This window comes from Pseudonaja textilis, unplaced genomic scaffold (genome assembly GCF_049901715.1).
Source record: "Pseudonaja textilis isolate UNSWEBS1 unplaced genomic scaffold, rPseTex1.2 PTEXSCF23, whole genome shotgun sequence".
Taxonomy (NCBI): domain Eukaryota; kingdom Metazoa; phylum Chordata; class Lepidosauria; order Squamata; family Elapidae; genus Pseudonaja; species Pseudonaja textilis.
Genome location: NW_028262868.1, coordinates 1,014,364 through 1,028,203, shown reverse-complemented (window position 1 = coordinate 1,028,203; position 13,840 = coordinate 1,014,364). Strand labels below are relative to the sequence as shown.

Here is a 13,840-nt window from a genome sequence, read left to right as displayed (position 1 = left end):
GGAAGGTGCTTCCGAACGAAGAACAGAGCTCGACCCATCAGAATGGAGCCAGGAGGAAGGGACCTTGGAGGTCATCTAGTCCGACCCCCCCCTGCCGAAGCAGGAGAGAGACCCTGTACACGGGGGTGGGGAGTTTACCTGGTCCGACTGGTTCTATACGGAACCGGTTGTTACAATTCTGCCCAGTTTGGAGAACCGGCAAATTGCGGCCCTGGCTGGCCCTGCACCGCCCCGCCTACTCACTCCTTACGCCATCCAACTTGCCCGCTAAGTCGCTCTTTTTCCTTTCTTTTTTTCCCTCCTAACCATCATCTGTTCTGCTGTGCCGGGAGATTTAGATCAGCTAGGAAGCAGGAAACAGTTGGATTTCTAGCTTTCTAGGTAACCTTTAGATCTTCGGCTCGGCTTTTAAGCAGAGCCGAACCTCCCTTAGGATTGAAGCTTCTATTATTCAGTGCAGACTCACGGCAAGCAAATTTTATGTGACAGACTGAGCTAGCCGATGGCAGATAGATAGATCATGGAATGATTCTTTCTAGCTAGTCTTTAGATCTTCGGCTCTGCTTTTAAGCAGAGCCGAACCTCCCTTAGGATTGAAGCTTCTATTATTCAGTGCAGACTCACGGCAAGCAAATTTTATGTGACAGACTCAGGTAGCCGATGGCAGATAGATAGGTCACTGAATGATTCTTTCTAGCTAGTCTTTAGATCTTCGGCTCTGCTTTTGAGCAGAGCCGAACCTCCCTTAGGATTGAAGCTTCTATTATTCAGTGCAGACTCAGGTAGCCGATGGCAGATAGATAGATCTCTGAGTGAATCTGTGATTCTGCGAGCAACTCCATCTGCCTGCCTGCTTTGCCTCATTTGGGGTAAAAGTTGCTCTCCTTTTTTTTAAATGAAAAATTCAATATTTACACACACGGCGTGTTGTGAGTTAATTTTGTGAGTTGGCTTGCAAGCAAATTTTATGTGACAGACTCAGGTAGCCGATGGCAGATAGATAGATCACGGAATGAATCTGTGAGCAACTCAATCTGCCTGCTTTCCTGATTTTGGGTAAAAGTTGCTCTTTTTTATATATATACATGGTGTGTTGTGAGTTAATTTTGTGAGTTGGCTTGCAAGCACATTTTATGTGACAGACTCAGATAGCCGATGGCAGATAGATAGATCACTGAATGAATCTGTGAGCAACTCAATCTGCCTGCCCGCTTTACCTCATTTTTTAAAATAAAAAAATCAATATTTACATACTTGGCATATTGTGAGTTAATTTTGTGAGTTTGCTTGCAAGCAAATTTTATGTGACAGACTCAGGTAGCCGATGGCAGAGAGATAGATTTCTGAATGAATCTGTGATTCTGCGAGCAACTCAATCTGCCTGCCTGCTTGGCCTGATTTTGGGTAAAAGTTGCTCTCTTTTTTTTTTAAATAAAAAAAATTCAATATTTACACGCCTGGCATGTTGTGAGTTCATTTTGTGAGTGTCCTTGCTAGCAAATGTTATGAGTTTGCTTCCAAGCAAAGTTTATGTGACAGACTCAGGTAGCCGATGGCAGATGGATAGATCTCTGAATGATTCTGTGAGCAACTCCATCTGCCTGCCTGCTTTGCCTGATTTGGGGTAAAAATGGCTCTTTTTTATATAAAAAAATTCAATATTTACGTACAAGGCGTGTTGTGAGTTAATTTTGTGAGTTGGCTTGCAGGCACATTTCATGTGACAGACTCAGGTAGCCGATGGCGGATAGATAGATCACTGAATGATTCTGTGAGCAACTCAATCTGCCTGCCTACTTTTGGGGAAAAGTTACTCTTTTTTTAATAAAAAAAAATCATTATTTACACCCCTGGTGTGTTGTGAGTTAATTTTGTGAGTTGGCTTGCAGGCACATTTTATGTGACAGACTCAGGTAGCCGATGGCAGAGAGATAGATCACTGAATGATTCTGTGAGCAACTCCATCTGCCTGCCTGCTTGGCCTGCTTTGGGGTAAAAGTTGCTCTCTTTTTTTTACAATAAAAATTCAATATTTACACGCCTGGCGTGTTGTGAGTTCATTTTGTGAGTGTGCTTGCTAGCAAATGCTATGTGTTTGCTTCCAAGCAAACTTTAAGTGACAGACTCAGGTAGCCGATGGCGGATGGATAGATCACTGAATGATTCTGTGAGCAATTCCATCTGCCTTCCTGCTTGGCCTCATTTTATTTTTTTAAATCCAAAAAATTCAAGATAGACGTAGATACCGACAATATTTTCAGACCAGCCACGCCCCAGCCAGTCACGGGACCACCAAGCCACGCCCACAAAACAGGCCACGCCCACAGACCCGGTGGTTAAGACAGCGGAATCCCGCTCCTGCCTGTACGGCTGTCCAGTTATTTTTTTCTTAAGGGATGAAGCCCCCAAAACTTCTGGTGGCGGGCAGTCCCACGGGTCCCATTGTTCTCCCTTGTTGAGAAGGTTACCTCCTTAGTTCTAGGTTGCTTCTCTCCCTGGGTTAGTTTACCAGCCGTTGCTTCTTCTCCCTGCGCGGGGTTGGACTAGATGACCTACAAAGTATCCAGGACCCAACCCCATAGTACAATTCTTGAATAGTGATGTATATGAAAGAAAATGTCTAATAAAAAGACATATTTAACAAACAAACAAAATATATATATCCAAGAAAAGTCCTGGTTGCCCATTTTTTTGGGGTGTGAGGGGAAAGTTACCTTCGGGGCAGCCGCGACGTGGAGGAGGATGGAGACCCACCTGGGACGCTTACCTGGCTTACCTTCTCCCTACCTGCCCCAGGTACGACGCGGCCATCGACCTCTTCACGCGCTCTTGTGCCGGCTATTGCGTAGCCACTTTCATCCTGGGCATCGGCGACCGTCACAACAGCAACATCATGGTCAAGGATGATGGACAGGTAGGTGGTCCTCCTCTCCACCCCCCACTGGGCTTTGAAGGCCTGCCCTCCCTCCCGCCCGAGCCCCGCCCTTCTCTCTCTCTCTCTCTCTCTCTCTCATTCTCTCTCTCTCTCTCATTCTCTCTCTCATTCTCTTTCTCTCACTCACTCTCCTCATTCATTCTCTCATTCTGTCTCATTCTGTCTCATTCTCTCTCTCTCTCTCATTCTCTCTCTCATTCTCTTTCTCTCACTCTCTCTCATTCATTCTCTCATTCTCTCTCATTTTCTCTCATTCTCTCTCTTTCTCTATCTCTCATTCTGTCTCTCACTCTCTCATTCATTCTCTCATTCTCTCTCATTTTCTCTGTCTCTCATTCTGTCTCTCATTCTCTCTCTCATTCTCTCTCTTTCTCTATCTCTCATTCTGTCTCTCACTCTCTCATTCATTCTCTCATTCTCTCTCATTTTCTCTGTCTCTCATTCTCTCTCTCATTCTCTCTCTCTCATTCCCTCTCATTCTCTCTCTCATTCTCTGTCTCTCATTTTTCTCTCTCTCATTCACTCTCATTGTCTCTCATTCTCTCTCTCATTCTCTCTCTCTCTCTCTCATTCTCTCTCCTTTTCTCTCTCTCTCATTCTCTCTCTTTCTCATTCTGTCTCTCATTCTGTCTCTCATGCTCTCTCATTCTCTCTCTCACTCTCTTTCTCTCTCTCATTCTCTCTCTCATTCTCTCTCATTTTCTCTCATTCTCTCTCTTTCTCTATCTCTCATTCTGTCTCTCACTCTCTCTCATTCATTCTCTCATTCTCTCTCTCTCATTCTGTCTCTCATTCTCTCTCATTTTCTCTCTCATTCTGTCTCTCTCATCCTCTCTCTCATCCTCTCTCTCATTCTCTCTCTCATTCTCTCATTCTTCTCTCTCATTTTCTCTCTCTCTCATTCACTCTCATTCTCTCTCTCATTCTTTCTCTCATTCTATCTCTCTCTCATTCTCTCTCATTCTCTCTCTTTCTCTATCTCTCATTCTGTCTCTCACTCTCTCTCATTCATTCTCTCATTCTCTCTCTCTCATTCTGTCTCTCATTCTCTCTCATTTTCTCTGTCTCTCATTCTCTCTCTCATTCTCTCTCATTCTCTCTCTTTCTCTCTCTCTCATTCACTCTCATTGTCTCTCATTCTCTCTCTCCTTTTCTCTCTCTCTCTCATTCTCTTTCTCTCTCTCTCATTCTCTTTCTCCCTCTCTCATTCTCTTTCTCTCTCTCATTCTCTCTCATTTTCTCTCTCTCTCATTCAGTCTCTCATTCTCTCTCTCCTTTTCTCTCTCTCTCTCTCTCATTCTCTCTCTTTCTCATTCTGTCTCTCGTTCTCTCTCATTTTCTCTCTCTGTCTCTCTCGTTCTCTCTCTCACTCTTTCTCTTTCTCTCTCTCTCTCTCTCTGCAGCTCTTCCACATCGACTTCGGGCACTTCCTGGACCACAAGAAGAAGAAATTCGGCTACAAGCGGGAGCGAGTCCCCTTCGTCCTCACCCAGGACTTCCTCATCGTCATCAGCAAAGGGGTGCAGGAATGTACCAAGACCAAAGAATTCGAGAGGTGGGCATGGGTGTGTGTGGGGGGGGGTTCTTGGCCAAGAAGGTCATCCATCCCACCCCGGACTCCCCCGCCCTCTCTCCGCAGCTTTCCCCGGAACATGGCCCCCTCCCTCCTTAGTGACGCCACACCCGGAGTCCTGCGTCCAGTTTGGGTCACCACACGATCAAAAAGGATGTTGCGACTCTGGAAAAAGTGCAGAGAAGAGCAACGGAGATGATTTTAGGGGACTGGAGGCTCAAACACACGACGGACGGTTGCAGGAACTGGGCCTGGCTGGTCTAGGGAAGAGAAGAAGGACCAGGGGAGCCATCTTCCAGTATTTGAGGGCAGGGGGTTGGACTAGATGACCTACAAGGTCCCTTCCAACTCTGTTCATCTGATTTTTAGGAACAAAAGGACCAGGGAGGCAGGAGAGCAGCCTTCCAGTATTTGAGGGCAGAGGGGTTGGACTAGATGACCTACAAGGTCCCTTCCAACTCTGTTCATCTGATTTTAAGGAACAAAAGGACCAGGAGGCAGGAGAGCAGCCTTCCAGTATTTGAGGGTGGGGTGGGGTTGGACTAGATGACCTACAAGGTCCCTTCCAACTCTGTTCATCTGACTTTCATCTGATTTTAAGGGAACAAAGGACCAGGGGAGGCAGGAGAGCAGCCTTCCAATAGTTGAGGACCGAAAGGGGTTTGACTAGATGACCTCCAAGGTCCCTTCCAACTCTGCTTATCTATTATCTGCCCCCCCATCCCCAAGCCGCCTCTTCCCACCCCACCTCTCCCGGGAGTGAGTTGTGGTTACTCTCTTGCCATCCCTTCCTCCGCCCTCTCTCTGCTCTAGCCCGTTTACTCTCTTGCCATCCCTTCCTCCGCCCTCTCTCCGCTCTAGCCCGTTTACTCTCTTGCCATCCCTTCCTCCTCCATCTCTCCGCTCTAGCCCGTTTACTCTCTTGCACTCCTTCCTCCGCCCTCTCTCTCCGCTCTAGCCCGTTTACTCTCTTGCCATCCCTTCCTCCGCCTTCTCTCCACTCTAGCCCGGTTTACTCTCTTCCTCTGGGAGGAACTATGCAAGTTGGAAGTCCACACGTGGGTCAAAGTTGGAGAGTCCCGTTGTGGGACATCTGGAGGGGGTTTCCCAGAGGTGGCACGGACAGGCCTCGGTCCTGCCGTTGGGCGTCTCCTCCTCGCGTGGAGGGCCGGTGGTGGATCTGGGACACCTTCTCCCGCCCCGCCCCGTGTGTATCTCGGAGAGCGTTTTTCCCCCGCTCCTTTTTTTTTCCTCCGCCGTCCAGCGTCGTCGTCTCCTCCTCCTCCTTCCTTCCTCGCAGGTTCCAAGAGATGTGCTACAAGGCCTACCTGACGATCCGCCAGCACGCCAACCTGCTCATCAACCTCTTCTCCATGATGCTGGGCAGCGGGCTTCCCGAGCTGCAGTCCTTCGATGACGTGGCCTACCTCCGGAAGACCCTGGCGCTGGACAAGAGCGAGCAGGAAGCCCTGGAGTACTTCACCAAGCAGATGAACGAGGCCCACCACGGCGGCTGGACCACTAAGATGGACTGGATCTTCCACACCATCCGGCACATGCCGCTCAGCGAGGCCAGCCACGACTGAAAGGGACCCCCTCCCGCCGCTCGGAAGTCCTTTTCCTTCTTCCTTCCTTCCCGGGCCACGGCCCGACTTGATCCGAGACGCCCTCACGGTCCGCGTCCTTCTCGTTGGGACCAGCCGAGAAGATCGGGAGAAGGTTCGCGGATTCTCTTGGCCTTCAAGCAACGGTGATCCGCCCAAGAAATCACCCTATGCTCAGAGACCCTTCCTCTCTCCTCCCACGGAAGCTTCCGGTGGCAGAAGGGGAGGGCTGGGGAAAGGAAGGAAGACGGATTGTCCTTTTTCCTATCCGGCAACAATCAAAAGACAAGGGTAATACTTAAAAAACGTCTGAAGTCAGAAAAAAGACTTTAAAATATATATATATATATATATATCGTAATTATTTTCTCTCTCTCTCTCTCTCTTTTTTTCAAATAAAAAATGTTTAAAAACCCCCAAACCCGCACATTTGGATGTGTATCAGCCTCTCTAGAGATTTCTCTTTCTTCATAAAATCATCATCATCATTTTTTATTTTTATTTTTTTGGGGGCTTGCCGAGCTGCAACCCTCAATTTGTTTTTGTCTTCTACAGGTCTCCTTCAAGAAGTGAGGGGAGCCGACTGTCAGCTCATAAAACATTTTCTATGCCTGCACTCAATTTGTTTTTCTCTTCTACAGGTCACCTTCAAGAAGTGAGGGGAGCCGACTGTCAGCTCATAAAACATTTTCTATGCCTGCACTCAATTTGTTTTTCTCTTCTACAGGTCTCCTTGGAGGAGTGAGGGGAGCCGAATGTCAACTCGTAAAACATTTCCTATGCCCGTTTTATGCCTGCATTCAATTGGTTTTTGTCTTCTACAGGTCTCCTTCAAGAAGTGAGGGGAGCCGAATGTCAACTCGTTAAACATTTCCTATGCCCGTTTTATGCCTGCATTCAATTGTTTTTTGTCTTCTACGGGTCTCCTTGGAGGAGTGAGGGGAGCCAATGTCAACTCGTTAAACATTTCCTATGCCCGTTTATGCCTGCATTCAATTGGTTTTGTCTTCTACAGGTCTACTTGGAGGAGTGAGGGGAGCCGAATGTCAACTCGTAAAACATTTCCTATGCCCGTTTTATGCCTGCATTCAATTTGATTTTGTCTTCTACAGGTCTCCTTCAAGAAGTGAGGGGAGCTGACTGTCAGCTTGTAAAACAACGCCCATATTTTAATCAAGTGGAAGGCTACCCTTTATCAGAGGCATCGTGGGTAAAGAGTAGGAAAGTCCAAGCTGACGATAGCCTTGGAGTAAGGTTCCGCAGAAATCCAACAAGTTCTATGCCTGCACTCAATTCGGTTTTTGTCTTGTACAGGTCACCTTCAGGAAGCGAGGAGCCGACTGTCAGCTCATATAAACATTTTTCTATGCCTGCACTCAATTTGTTTTTCTCTTCTACAGGTCACCTTCAAGAAGTGAGGAGAGCCGAATGTCAACTCATATGCCCACTTTTATAGTTGCCAACAGACAAATGGGGGCAGGGGAAGGCGTTTGAAAAAGCAGTGCGGTAGCTTGGAAATCGAAAGTGCATTCCACGCACACCTGGCAACGACTATAAGTAAACGATGAGTTTCTGCCGTGTAAAACTCCAATCGGAGAACCTGATTGGCGACTCTCGGCTCACGGATGGGTTTCATTGGAAAATACGAATTATGACGCACCCAGAGGGGATGGGCTGGAAAACCAGGTCAAAGGTGACAGTGAATTACGTGTCTCGGAGTCGGCCACGCCCAGGTCACGCCCAACCTGTTCGCCTCCTAATGAATTCTTCGAAGCTCTTTGAAGTTTGGCTCAAGGCTCATGATTTGAGACGGGCGATCGCCGGAATCCTGACACAAATTCTGAATTGTTGGGACGGCCAGTTCCTGCGAGCACATTTTAGGATTAAAATTTTTATTGGGGTTGGGGGAATAAAATTGGGATTTTATTAAATGTAATCAAGTGTGGCTTTATTGCATTGAGCAAAAATGGGGTTGTATTAACTCTGAGGACATTTGACCTTTATTACGCTTAATAAAATGTTGTTTTATTCGATGTAAACCCAAATTTAATCCAAGGAATCCTGTGGTTGGATTAAAAAAATGTATATGGCGATGGGACCGCAGATCCTCCGCGGATTTTGATCCCTTCAAGAAATCCTTCTTGGATCAAGTCAACCAGAGGGGATTTTATATCACGGCCAAGTTTATTTAATTGAAGATTTATTTAATTCACGACCGGAGCTGCTTGCTGGCTTGGAAATCGTTGGGGAATTAAGGAGATCGAGAGCCGGTTCAAACGGGTTGCCTGTGTGGATTCTAGACCTGTTCTTAGCCATGAAAAGCGGCGGGCGACTCTAAGCCAGCCGTTTTCTCCCAGCCCCAGGAAGGAGGCAATAACAAGCGCTTGAGCTAAAAAAAATATCTGTCCCGTTGTTCCGTGAGTTTTGCTCCGTGTTACGACTGTTTTGTTTGTTTTTTAGCGCCGGTGCTGACTTTCCCCAGTCAGCCGTGATTTGATTGACACCTGCGTAGGCACGGAGAGCGCGGAATGGTGGACCAATGAACGCAGCTACAACTGGAGTGGCCCCCAATTGTTAGGAAAAAATACACCCGAGTTCCGTAGTAACCTCTTAGAACCTGCGGTTGGATTGACCCTGAGGCCTCCCCACCACGAGCCCCCCAGATCCCGTGGTCCGTAGGGGGGCCAAACCCATGATGAGGGGCGCCAATCCTCAATGGACGGGCATTGGAGACAACGCCCATATTTTAATCAAGTGGAAGGGCTACCCTTGCCAGAGGCATCGTGGGTAAAGAGTAGGAAAGTCCAAGCTGACGATAGCCTTGTAGTAAGGTCCCAGTGCAGAAAATCCAACCCAAGCCTGGGGTGGTGGAGGGGTTTTGCAACCCTAAGGTCTATGCCTGCACTCAATTTGTTTTTTTGTCTTGGTCTGGTTCACCTTCACGGCTGCAGGTGGAGCCACTGTCAATTCATAAAACATTTTCTATGCCCGTTGTGCCTGCACTCAATTTGTTTTTTGTCTTGTGTACAGGTCACCTTCAGGAAGTGAGGGGAGCCTACTGTCAACTCATAAAACATTTTCTATGCCCGTTCTATACCTGCACTCAATTTGTTTTTTTGTCTTGTACAGGTTCACCTTCACGAAGTGAGGGGAGCCGACTGTCAACTCATAAAACATTTTCTATCCGCTCTATGCCTGCACTCAATTTGGTTTTTTGTCTAGTACAGGTTCACCTTCAAGAAGTGAGGGGAGCCGACTGTCAACTCATAAAACATTTTCTATGCCCGTTCTATGCCTGCACTCAATTTGATTTTTTGTCTTGTACAGGTCAACCTTCAGGAAGCGAAGGGAGCCGACTGTCAACTCGTAAAAACATTTTCTATGCCCATTTTCATAGTTGCCAATAGAAAGGTGGGGCTGGGGCTGGAAAGAAGTTTGAAAGAGCAGGTCGCCTTGTAGCAGAAAATCCAACCAAGCCTTCGGGTGGGTGGGAGGGGTTTTGCAACCTAAGTTCTATGCCTGCACTCAATTTGGTTTTTGTCTTGTACAGGTCAACCTTCAAGAAGTGAGGGCGAGCCGACTGTCAACTCATAAAACATTTTCTATGCCCGTTCTATGCCTGCACTCAATTTGTTTTTTGTCTTGTACAGGTTCGCCTTCAAGAAGCGAGGGAGCCACTGTCAACTCATAAAACATTTTCTATGCCCGTTCGTGCCTGCATTCAATTGGTTTTTTTTTGTCTTGTACAGGTTCACCTTCCAGAAGTGAGGGGAGCCGACTGTCAACTCATAAAACATTTTCTCTGCCCGCTTCTATGCCTGCACCCAATTCGTTTTTTGTCTTGTGTACAGGTCACATTCAGGAAGCGAGGAGCCGACTGTCAACTCATAAACATTTTCTATGCCCGTTTTCCTAGTTGCCAACCGAAAGGCGGGAGGGGAAAAAAGGAGTTTGAAAAGAGCGCGTAGTAGTTTGGGATCGAAAGTGCATTCCTTCCTATCTTGCAAAGATTGTAACTAAGCGCCCTGGCCTTTCCGCCACGCAAACTGGAGAACGTGATCGTTGACCTCTGCAACGGCCCTGTTTTCGGGTGGAGAATACGACCACGGCACACCCAGAGGGGGGCCACGAGAGAACCAGGGTCCAAAGTGACAGCGAATTAACGCAATCTCCGGTCGGCTACACCCAGGTCATGCCGAGATGTTCCCACGCCTCATAAATCCTCGGAGGTTTTATTTACTACCCCGTCCACCAGGCCTCGATTAACGTCAGGGAGGGAAGGGGGCGCCAATGTCAACGAGCCTTTTTATTTCATCCGCGCAATAAAACCTTCTGCGCCCCTGCTGACGGATTCACCAAGGAGGAAGGACGAGCAGAGGGAAAAAGGAGGAGGAAGGCAAGGAGGAACGGAAAGGAGGAAGGACGTAGGATTCCTGTCTTATTACATAGCAATAAATCGATTCCATTTATAGCAGACCTTGCTGCTGATAAATCCGGAGTGGGGGGTGAGGGGGTGAGGGCAAGGAGGAGGGGGCCGACGTATAATTAACTCCGGAGCGCAAGGGCCTTGCTACTCCAGCTGCATAGCAGCAATATTCCACGAATTCATAGTGAACCCTGTCACTGATAAATTAAAAATCGGGGGAGGAAAAGAGGGCGGGGAGGGAAGAGGGGATCGGGAAGGGAGGCCACCACTAAAGCCCTCCCGTGGGGACAATCATCACGCGTGGCCTTGCCCAAACCACACCCCGCCTCCAAAAAAAGGCAACAACGCCGACGCCGTTTGCCAAGGGGGGATCTGCTTCTCGAGGAGAGAGAGAGAGAGATCATGCAGACGACAGGCCGGCGTTTTGGGGGTCAGGGGGTTCCCGGCTCAGAAGTTGTCGATATTCCACACGCGCCGCTCAGGGCGTTGGCAGCTCCCTGCAGCGTCCAGGTGACCAGGGCCAGTTGCCGTCGGAAGAGGACTTCGTCGAACTTCTCCGGGCGCCCGTAAGAGGCGACGTGCTCCAGGAGGGCCCCCAAGGTGTGGGACCCGGCCGTGGAAAATGTGCCGAAGGCAGTTTCGGTCACCGCCCACGTATTGAGAGAGGAAGTAGAATTCCACCTGGAGGAAGAAGGAGGGGAAGCGTTGGGAGGCGTCCGTTGGATGGCGGCGGACCCGCCCCTAAAAGGGCCAGTGCCAGGCTGAAGGATTTGGGAGGGGTGTGTATCTCTCCTCACACTTGAGGGCCCCCAGAACCGTCGATTGATAATCTTGCAGGGATTTGCGTCTGGGGGATACCGCGGAGAGAGGGCAGAGGAAGGGATTGCAAGAGAGTAAACAGGCTACAGCGGAGAGAGAGGGCAGAGGAAGGGATTGCAAGAGAGTAAACAGGATACAGCGGAGGGATGGCGGAGGAAGGGATGAAAAGAGAGTAAACAGGATACAGTGGAGAGATGGCAGAGAAGGGATGGCAAGAGAGTAAACAGGCTACAGCGAGAGAGGGCAGAGGAAGGGGATTAAAAGAGAGTAAACAGGATAGAGTGGAGAGATGGCAGAGGAAGGGATTAAAAGAGAGTAAACAGGCTACAGTGGAGAGATGGCGGAGGAAGGGATGAAAAGAGAGTAAACAGGCCACAGCGGAGAGAGGGCGGAGGAAGGGACGAAAAGAGAGTAAACAGGCCACAGCGGAGAGAGGCGGAGGAAGGGACGAAAAGAGAGTAAACAGGCCACAGCGGAGAGAGGGTGGAGGAAGGGACTAAAAGAGAGTAAACAGGCCACAGCGGAGAGATGGCGGAGGAAGGGATTAAAAGAGAGTAAACAGGCTACAGCGGAGAGATGGCGGAGGAAGGGATTGCAAGAGAGTAAACAGGCTACAGCGGAGAGATGGCGGAGGAAGGGATTGCAAGAGAGTAAACAGGCTACAGTGGAGAGATGGCGGAGGAAGGGATTGCAAGAGAGTAAACAGGAAACAGCGGAGAGATGGCAGAAGAAGGGATTGAAAGAGAGTAAACAGGCTACAGCGGAGAGATGGCGGAGGAAGGGATTGCAAGAGAGTAAACAGGCTACTGAGGAGAGATGGCAGAAGAAGGGATTGAAAGAGAGTAAACAGGCTACAGCGGAGAGATGATGGCGGAGGAAGGATTAAAAGAGAGTAAACAGGAAACAGTGGAGAGATGGCAGAAGAAGGGATTGAAAGAGAGTAAACAGGATACAGCGGAGAGATGGCAGAGGAAGGGATTGCAAGAGAGTAAACAGGAAACAGCGGAGAGATGGCAGAAGAAGGGATTGCAAGAGAGTAAACAGGCTACAGAGGAGAGATGGCGGAGGAAGGGATGGCAAGAGAGTAAACAGGCTACAGCGGAGAGATGGCAGGAGGAAGGGATTGCAAGAGAGTAAACAGGCTACAAGCGGAGAGATGGCGGAGGAAGGATTGCAAGAGAGTAAACAGGCTACTGAGGAGAGATGGCAGAAGAAGGATTGAAAGAGAGTAAACAGGCTACAGCGGAGAGATGGCGGAGGAAGGATTAAAAAAAGAGAGTAAACAGGAAACAGCGGAGATGATGGCAGAAGAAGGAGGATTGAAAGAGAGTAAACAGGATACAGCGGAGAGATGGCAGAGGAAGGGATTGCAAGAGAGTAAACAGGAAACAGCGGAGAGATGGCAGAAGAAGGGATTGAAAGAGCAAAGTAACAGGCTACAGCGGAGAGATGGCGGAGGAAGGGATTGCAAGAGAGAAAACAGGAAACAGCAGAGAGATGGCGGAGGAAGGGATTGAAAAGAGAGTTAACAGGCTACAGCGGAGAGATGGCGGAGGAAGGGATTGCAAGAGAGTAAACAGGAAACAGCGGAGAGATGGCGGAGGAAGGGATTGAAAGAGAGTAAACAGGATACAGGGAGAGATGGCGGAGGAAGGGATTGCAAGAGAGTAAACAGGCTACAGCGGAGGCATGGCAGAGGAAGGGGATTAAAGGAGAGTAAACAGGCCACAGAGGAGAGAGGCAGAGGAAGGGATTGCAAAGAGAGTAAACAGGCTACAGCGGAGAGATGGCGGAGGAAGGGATTGCAAAAGAGAGTAAACAGGCTACAGCAGGAGAGATGGCGGAGGAAGGGATTAAAAGAGAGTAAACAGGCTACAGCGGAGAGATGGCAGAGGAAGGGATTGCAGTTCTTGGCAACCTTGGGCCCCCAGACCTCCTCAAAGACCTTTCCCCCCAACCCGGCCTCACCCGCATGATGCGAACGTTAAACATCCGCAGAAGCCGCTCGTTGTGTTCCTCCGAGGTGTAGATGTCCCTGCGCAGCTTCTCGGCGGCCCGCACGTAATCCCCCGGGCCGAGTACACATCCACTGCAGGGGTTGAGCCCGACTCTGGGCGAGGGAGAAGCAGTGTGGGCAGGGGGAGAGAAGGGTGCAGAAGCCCCGGTATCGGGTGCAGAGGGGTTGGGGGATCCTCCGAGGAGAGAGGCCCAGCGGCTGTCACCGGGCAGGTGGCGCCCAGGTGAGCAGGCGTGTTCCTCCCTTGCGTCGCCTTCTCCCCGGCCGGACGCTCTGAGAAACGCAGAGTAAGCGGCGTTGTTTCCCGGGAGGACGGATCTCACTAGTTGAGAAGGCGGTGGTACTACTACGCTTTCTCCTGATTTGGGGCCGCTGTGGGGTGCCACCTCCTGCAACATGGGGTGTGTAGTTGACGTGGAAGCGGGAGGCAGACGGAGGGTGCTCAACTCGCACCAGTCTCCATTTT

At 49.3% G+C, this 13,840-nt stretch overlaps 1 long non-coding RNA gene and 1 pseudogene across 2 annotated transcripts in view; one reads left to right on the top strand and one right to left on the bottom strand.

Moving 5' to 3' along the window:
- The window catches only part of LOC113453280 (phosphatidylinositol 4,5-bisphosphate 3-kinase catalytic subunit alpha isoform-like), a 72,692-nt pseudogene extending 66,159 nt beyond the window's left edge, over positions 1-6,533 (top strand). The window contains exons 19-21 of the transcript XR_015740576.1: positions 2,797-2,914; positions 4,339-4,490; positions 5,809-6,533. The product of XR_015740576.1 is annotated as a phosphatidylinositol 4,5-bisphosphate 3-kinase catalytic subunit alpha isoform-like (transcript). The remainder of the gene's footprint in view (positions 1-2,796; positions 2,915-4,338; positions 4,491-5,808) is intronic.
- A 95-nt stretch (positions 6,534-6,628) lies between these two features.
- Positions 6,629-9,548, bottom strand: LOC148123712 (uncharacterized). Its single transcript, XR_015740575.1, has 3 exons — positions 9,148-9,548; positions 7,385-7,431; positions 6,629-6,809 (listed from the first exon to the last, which is right to left on the bottom strand). It is a non-coding gene; the product is annotated as an uncharacterized LOC148123712 (long non-coding RNA).
- Positions 9,549-13,840: the final 4,292 nt, after the last annotated feature.